The sequence below is a fragment of the Phascolarctos cinereus genome, unplaced genomic scaffold (genome assembly GCF_003287225.1).
Source record: "Phascolarctos cinereus isolate Bilbo 61053 unplaced genomic scaffold, phaCin_HiC Scaffold_2;HRSCAF=192, whole genome shotgun sequence".
Lineage (NCBI taxonomy): Eukaryota > Metazoa > Chordata > Mammalia > Diprotodontia > Phascolarctidae > Phascolarctos > Phascolarctos cinereus.
In genome coordinates, this window is record NW_027555625.1 from 350,075,244 (window position 1) to 350,082,807 (window position 7,564).

A 7,564-nucleotide genomic window follows, 5' to 3' on the forward strand; every position below is an offset into this window, starting at 1 on the left:
GACTCATATATATGCAGAGTGAGGTGAGCAGAACTAAAATAATTTATAGCATAATAGCAGCATTATAAAAATGGACAATTTTGACTTAAGTCTATCAATGCAATGATGAACCATAATTCCAGAGGATGATTGATAAAGAATACAACTCACTGCCTTCCAGAGAAATGATAAACTAAATATACATAATGATATACACATTTGTGGATATGCCCAATACGAGAATTCCTTTCTTTATTATGCATATCTGTTAGCTGGCTTTTTTTTTCCTCTGGGACAGGGAGAGTAAGAATAGACAGCCAGAAACACAAAACTGTCACTTTTTGCAGATGATATGGTAGTATACTTAGAGAACACTAGAATATTAACTAAAAATTAGTTGAAACAATTAACAAATAACACACTTGAAGCAAAATCTATTATTAATAAATAACATACTTGAGGCAAAATCTATTATACTTCAGTTAAAGTTAAAAAGGAAAAAGGCAGGGGTAGCAATGATCTCAGACAAAGCAAAATCAAAAATAGACTGAGTTGAAAGAGATAATCAGGGAAACTGTATTTTGCTTTAAAAAAACATAAATTAATATTAATACTGAGCATTTGTTGTTATTGAGTCTTTTCAGTCGTGTCTGACTCTTTGTGACCCATTTGGGGTTTTCTTGGCAAGGATACTAGAGTGGTTTGCCATTTCCTTCTCCAGCTCATTTTACTAACGAGGAACTAAGGCAAATGGGGTTAAGTCATTTGCCCAGGCTCACAGAGAGTAAATATCTGAGGTCAGATTTGAACTCAGGAAGGTGAGTCTTTCTGATTCCACAGTCAGTGCTCTGTCCACTTTACCACCTTGCTGAGCATACATGCACCTAATGGCATAGCATCCAAATTCTTGAGAGAAAAGTCAAATGAGCTATACAAAGAAAAAGACAGTAGAACTATACGGGGGGGGGGGAACTCAATTTATTCCCTCTCATATCTAGATAAATCTAAACATAAAATTAATTTTAAAAAAAGTTAAGGAGATAAATAGAATTTTAGAAAAGTTGTGTATGATAGACCTCTGGATAATTTTGAATGGGAATAGAAACGAGTATTCCTATTTCTAAGCTGTGCATAGCACCTTCACAAAAACTCGACATGTATTAGCGTATTAAAAACTTCACCAACAAGCGCAGAAAAGCAGCAGTATTAAATGCATCATTTTCTGACCATAATGCAATTAAAATTATATTTAACAGAGAGTCTTTGGAGAACAGATTCAAAATTAATTGAAAACTAAATAACCTAGTTATAAACAATGAGTGGGTCAAAGAACAAATCATAGAAACCACCCATAATTTCCTTGCAGAAAATGACAGTCATTAGTCAACATGCCAAAATTAGTGGCATGCAGTCAAAGCAATATTTCAAGGGAAATTTATGTCTGTAAATCCTTATATCAATTAAAAGAGAAAAAGAATAGATCAATAAATTAGGTATGCAACTAAAAGAAGAAAGCCAACAAATCACAAAAACCCAATTAAACTCCAAAATAGAAATCCTAAAAATCAAAGCAGAGATAATAAAAATTAAAAGTAAAAAAAAAATTGAACTAATAATTAAAACTAGGACCTGGTTTTATGAAAAGGCTAATTTGATTTTTTTTAAAGGTAGAAGAAAGTCAAATTACCAGTACCAAAAAGTGAATTTGCAACCAATAAAAAATGAAGTAAAAGCAATTATTAGGAGCTATTTTGTCCAATATATGCCAATAAAACTTACAATGTAAATGAAATGGATGAATTTTTAAAAAAATGTTACCTTCTCAGATAAAAACAGGAGGAATAACACTATGTTAGAAAAAGATATAAAGAAATCATAAATGAGTTCCCTAGGGGAAAAAAAAAGTCCAGGACCAGATGGATTTACAGATAAATTCTACCAAACATTTAAAGAAAAATTAATTGTAATACTACATAAAATGAAAAAAGGCAAAGTGGGAATCCTACTAAATTCCTTCTGTAGAAGGAAAAAAATTATAGTTTTGAAACCTAAACCAGAGGGAGCCAAAACAGAGAAATAAAAGTCTATAAACCAATTTTCCTAATCAATATTGATACATTTTAAAATAAAATACTAGCAAAGTGGTCATAACAATATATGACAAAGATCATAAACTATGATCAGGCTAGATTTATACCAAGAATGGTGAGCTGGTTCAATGTTAGGAAATCTATAAGAACAGTTGATCATATAACAACAATGACAATTATGTAACTATTTCAACTAATGTAGGAAACAACTTTTGACAAAATACAACATGCATTCCCATTAAAAATACTGGAAAGGATTGAAATAAATGGAGCTTTTAAAAATGATAAGTAGTATCTATCTAAAAACAAGAGCAAGTATTGTCTGGGGGATAAACTAGAAACTTTTCTGAGAAGATCAGGGATGAAATAAGTATGTCCATTTTCTTTTTTTTTTTATGGTGAGATATATTTTATTTTGTCAGCACTGTGGAAAGAAGACAAGTTGTCGATACTTGCCAGAAGTGTACCTGTAGCACCCCCTCTTGTCCAAAAGAGGCATTCTTCACAGTGATGAGCTTTTGCATCTATTCAGAAGATGTACTTGTATATATAACTATATACAGGAGGAAATCATCTCATTTTCGCTCATCAATCGAGTCTCTGACTCATCTTTACTGAGTTCTGCGTTGTTTTGAAGTCATTCTAAAGGTGAAAACTGAAACTAGGTCTCAAGACAGTCCACTGTTTCCTTCACAATCCTCTGAGCTTTCCTTGGGCGGCAACCATCGTGCGGGATGAGGGTACTGTCTGTGACTGAGGTGACCTCCTGGCCCACCATGGTCAACCCACTAATGGCAGATAAGCGCCCAGGTCCCAGGCCTTTCACCGCCACTCTGACATGGATCACTCCCTTTGCTGTGGCTTTCGCTGCTGCAATCCCTGTGGCCTTTTTTTTTTTTCATTTTTGAACCCTTCAGTGCCACAAGAAGTTCGGGCAAGTGGCATATTCCTGGAAGAGACTACCTGGATGTGTGTGTTGTTATATGTTGCTTTAGTGTGGGCTACTGGGATTTCTTCATATTTCTTGTCTCCCCACATCAAGGAGTTCTCCTGGCCCGCAACTGGGGGAAAAATGCTGAACCTGCTGGGATTCTGGGCAGCCCCCGGCTCTGTTTCTGTTTCCACCTCCGTCTTCTCCACCGCCCTCTGGGGCCTCTGCGAGGCTACGTGGAGACCACTGCCTGGATCATCGTCCGATGCACCGGCCCAAAGTGTGGGCCCAGGTCCACAGGTGGAAGAGGCGCTGGCCCGCGGTCCTGAGGACTTGCATGGCCAGCACGTAGGTCCGTTTTCACCATTACTATTCAATATTTTACTAGAAATGCCTTATAGCCATTTAAAAAAAAAAGAAAAAGAAATTGAAGGAATAGCCATAGGCAATGAGTAAACAAAATTATCATTTTTGGGGGCAGATGATATGATGGTTTACTTAGAGAACCCTAGAGAGTCGGTTAAAAAACTGGTTAAGGCAATTAACAATCTCAGCAAAGTTCCAAGAAATAAAATAAACCCACACAAACCATCAGCATTTCTGTATATTATTTTAAAAAAACAAACAGGAAGAAAGAGAGAAATTCCATTTAAAATAACTGCAGGTAGTATAGAATAGCTGGGGGTCAACCTTCCAAGACACATTAATAGAATAACAGAATACAATTACAAACCTTTCTTTATGAAGATAAAGACAGATCCAAATAATTGGAAAAAATATTAACTGCTCATAAGTAGGCCAAGCCAATATAATAAAAATGATAATGCTACCTGAATTAATTTGCTTATTTAGTGCCATATCAATCAAATTACCTTATATAGCTAGAAAAAATGATAACAAAATTCACTTGGAGGAACTAAAGGTCAAGAATATCAAGACAATCAATGACAAAAATGGTAAAGAAGGGACCTTAGCAGGATAAGATCTCAAATCATACTACAAAGCTGTTATCATCACAACGATCTGGTATTGAATTTGGTACTGATCAGGTATACAATATACAGAAGTAAATGAGCATGGGACCTAGTGTTTGATAAACCCAAAGATCCCAGCTATTGGGGAAAGAACTGACTTTTTGACAAAAACTGCTAGGAAAACTGGAAAGCAATCTGGCAGAAATTAGGCAGAGACTAACATCTCAAAGTGGATACCAAGATAAACTCAAAACGGGTACGTGATTTCAATATAAAGGATGATATCACAAGCAAATTTGTGGAGCTTGAAAGAAACTACCTGTCACATCTATGTACAGAGGAAGAGTTCATGACCAAAGAAGAAATGGAGAGGTTCATAGGAAGTAAAATGGATAATTTTGATTACATGAAATTAAAGTTTTTGAAAAAACTAAACCAGTGAAATGAAAACTAGAAGAAGAGCAGGAAAGCGGGGAAAAAGAAACTTTGCAACAAGTTTCTCTGATAAAGGTCTCATTTCTCAAATATGTAGGGAACAGAACCAAATTAAAGAAATAAGAGACATTCCTCTATTACTAAATGGTCGAGAGATGTTAAGAAGTTTTCCAATGAAGAAGTCATAGCTGTCAATAGTCATTTGAAAAAAAGGTTCTAAATCACTAATAATTTGAGAAACGCAAATTAAATCAATTCAGAGGTTACCATCTCACACTCATCAGACTGATTAAGATAGTAGAAAAGGAAAATGATAAATGCTCAAGGGAATATAGAAAAATAGGTACACTAATGCACTGTTGGTAGACTTGTGAAGTAATCCAATTATTTTGCATAGCACTTTGGAACTATGCCCCAAAAGCTATCCTACTACTAAGTCCATACTCCAAAGAGATCAAAGAAAAAGGAAAGGGGCCCATATGACATTTCTTTTTGTGGTGGCAAAGAATTGGAAATTGAGGAGATGGCCATCAATTGGGGAATAACTGAACAAGTTATGGTATATGAATATGGTGGAATACTATTGTGCTGTAAGAAATTATGAAAGGAGTGGTTTCATAAACTGAGAAGACTTATGTAAACTGACGCAAAGTGAAGTGAGTAAAACCAGGAGAACAATTTACACAGTAACAGAAATATTGTGAAGATAATCAACTGCAAAAGACAATAACTCTGATCAACACAATGACCCATCACAAGTCTAGAGGACTCATGATGAAAAACGCTATCTGCCTCCAGAGAACTAATTGACTCAGAGTGCAGATTGAAGCACATCTTTTTTCTATTTGTTTTTATGTTTCTTTGTTCCTTTCTCTTTTTTCTTTTGAAACATGGCTAATGCAGAAATTTAGTTTTCATTACTTCACATTTGTATTGTATGTATTTCTTTCCTTCTTAATGGATGAATAAGGAGGTGGACATAGGGGGACAATTTAGAATTGAAAATGAAATAAAATCAAATTTAAAAAATATTAAATGGCCTAATTAAAGTGTGTGTACTATGAAGCTAATTGTAGTCATTAATTAAAAGGTGTATTCATTATTTTTTTAAAGAAGTCTCCCCCATATCACTACTGGATCATGCTTCTTTGACAGGCTTGTGTTCTTTCCTTTCATCACCATATTTATTTTCTCCAGTAGTATAGGCAGTTAGTAGAAGACAACTGAGTGGCTCAGTGGATAAAAACCTGGATCTGGAGTCAGGAAGACCTGAGTTCAAATCTGGCATCAGACACTTACTAGCTGCATGACCCTGGGCAAGGCACTTAGCATGTTTGCCTTAATCCACTGGAGAAAGGAATGGTTAGCCAGTCCAGTATCCAGAAAACCCCATGGACAACAATGGTGGACTGTGGTCTGTGGGGTCGCAAAGAGTCAGACATGAATGAAAAACAACAAAGGTGCACTATGACAACAGTGTTGTCTCTGTTACTTTTACCACTAATCTTTACTCAAATGTTCTCTACCATACATTTCTGCTCGGTCTTGGCTTTTTTCTTGACATAAACAGACATGTATTTTGTTAACTTAGGAGTATCTCTTCTTAATGTATAGTGCTAATCCACCTTTTCTTTTACCTATTCTGTTCCACTTCAATAAAATAAATTTTTCAAGAACCATATCTCAGTGATGGGTCCTATCCCACTAAGTCATAATAATACCCTGAAAGCCAAATTTGCTTCCTTACATCAGTATCACTAATTTACCTTCCTTGTTGTACATACTGCATGCAGGTGTATACAGGAGGAGTGTCAAACTCAAATGCAAACAGTGGTACTAAACTGTACATAAGGATCCCTGTAGGCTGCATATTGACTTTGATTAGAAAACCACATGTTAACATGTTCTATGTTCTATTCTATTTTCATTTATTTTGTTAAGTTTCTCATTTACATTTTAGTCTGGTTCAGGCTACCTGGCAGCATGTTTGACACCTTGGTGTACAGACATCTGAGGCTCTGATGAGCTTTTTTTTTTTTAGCTTTCCTTTCTTAGATTTTTGTCTTTTGTAAGAATTATTCTTCTTACATAGCTATTTTTAAGGTATTTTGTTAGATGAATATGCATAGGGAGGTCCTCCTTCCCACAAACACACATACCTTCCTTTAGAGCACTTTTTATTAGATTTTAATGGCCCCAGGCAAATAAAAATTTACCAGCCTTTCAAAGAACTCCATTCTTGGAGGGGCAGAGCCAAGATGGTGGAGTAAAAGCAGTGACTTGCTTGAGCTCTTCCCCAAACCCCTCCAAATACCTGTTAGAAATGGCTCTAAACAAATTCTAGAGCAGCAGAAACTACAAAAAGACAGAGTGAAACAAATTTCCAGCCCAAGACAACCTGGATGGTTGATTGGAAAGGTCTCTTACACCAGGCTAGTAGAGGAACACAGTTCAGCATGGGCTGCACACCTGGGCCTCAGTGAAACTGGAGCAGACCTCAGGGGACTAAATCATGGGCAGCTGTGGTAGTTTCCAGACTTCCTAACCCACAAACGTCAAAGACAGCTTAGAAGGTCAGTAGGAAAGGTCTGTGACCATGGTGAGAGAGGAGCTTGGTCTAGCCCCAGTCCCGGCATAGCCCTGGGGTGGCAGCTACTTCTGGAGCTCTTGGCCCACAGATGGAGAGGGGATCAAGTGGTTGGTTAGAGGGAGATTACAGGGATCTCTTTGCTGGTACTGAGGTAGGATTCTTTTGCTTTGCCTATGCTTGGATCTGGGTCACAGTTCTTGGTGGCAGTACTAGGGTGAGGAGGAGCATTGGCGTGGTAGAGCTTGTGGTGATGGTGAAGAAAAAATCCTCTTCACAGTTCCAAGGCAGAAAAGAGAGCTTGTGATCACTCATAGACCAGAGCACAGAACAGGAAAGGAGTAAACACCTCACTTTTGATCATACCACCTTGGAAGAACTAAAAATTTATAGGTCCCTAGAAGTGCCTCTGAAAACAGCTGCACAAAACCCCTGAAGCTTGGAACAGTACATTCTCCACACTGCAAGCAGACCCCTACCTTAACAAAGAGATTAAAAGTCAAATAATTGGCTGAGATCATGAGCAAATAGCACAAAAAAAAGTCAGACCACAGAATCTTACTTTGGC

General features: G+C 36.8%; 1 pseudogene; it reads right to left on the bottom strand.

Annotated features, from left to right (window-relative positions):
- Positions 1 to 2,730: 2,730 nt before the first annotated feature.
- LOC110211658 (small ribosomal subunit protein uS11m pseudogene) lies at positions 2,731 to 3,339 on the bottom strand (annotated as a pseudogene).
- Between the last annotated feature and the right edge of the window lie 4,225 nt (positions 3,340 to 7,564).